Source organism: Schistocerca serialis, chromosome 10, assembly GCF_023864345.2.
Source record: "Schistocerca serialis cubense isolate TAMUIC-IGC-003099 chromosome 10, iqSchSeri2.2, whole genome shotgun sequence".
NCBI classification, from domain to species: domain Eukaryota; kingdom Metazoa; phylum Arthropoda; class Insecta; order Orthoptera; family Acrididae; genus Schistocerca; species Schistocerca serialis.
The window spans coordinates 136675468-136676163 of record NC_064647.1 but is presented as its reverse complement, the minus strand read 5'-3'; the positions used below and the strand labels follow the sequence as shown (position 1 = coordinate 136676163).

Genomic DNA, 696 nt, shown 5'->3' with positions numbered 1-696 from the left:
GAACCGCCCCGCGAAATTACACTGGTCCGCAAAACTTAGGGGCGAAAGTAACTTTCATGCGAAAGTAAAAACTAGGCTGAAGCCCTCTCGAACAGGCCATGAAGGCCCAACGATACCGACCGGCCGCCCTGTCATCCTCAGCCCAGAGGCGTCACTGGATGCGGATATGGAGGGGCATGTGGTCAGCACACCGCTCTCCAGGCCGTATGTCAGTTTACGAGTCCGGAGCCGCTACTTCTCGGTCAAGTAGCTCCTCAGTTTGCCTCACAGGGACTGAGTTCACCCCGCTTGCCAACAGCGCTCGGCAGACCGGATGGTCACCCATTCAAGTGCTAGTCCAGCCCGACGGCGCTTAACTTCGGTGATCTGACGGGAACCGGTGTTACCACTTCGGCAAGGCCGTTGGCGATACTCTATAATAAACAACGTAAATCGAAGAAATACACAGTGAGACGAACAGAAATGACACTTCCGTTAACAGACAATAATTGCGCTGAAGTCGTGATGGTCTCGTGGTCATTACAAAAGGCGAGACATGGTTCTTAATAGGATGCGCGATAATCACGGACGGCAGTGGATGCTCTACAAAGTGCTCCCTCCCACGCTGGGCATAAGGTTGGTAAGGGCGTTCCATTGCTCCACTAGCCCGTTTGACAACTACTGGATGCTCGGTGGCGCACGTGGACGTGCTTCAGT

General features: G+C 54.0%; 1 pseudogene; it reads right to left on the bottom strand.

The window, feature by feature from the left end:
• Positions 1-289: 289 nt before the first annotated feature.
• On the bottom strand, positions 290-407 carry LOC126425448 (5S ribosomal RNA; annotated as a pseudogene).
• Positions 408-696: the final 289 nt, after the last annotated feature.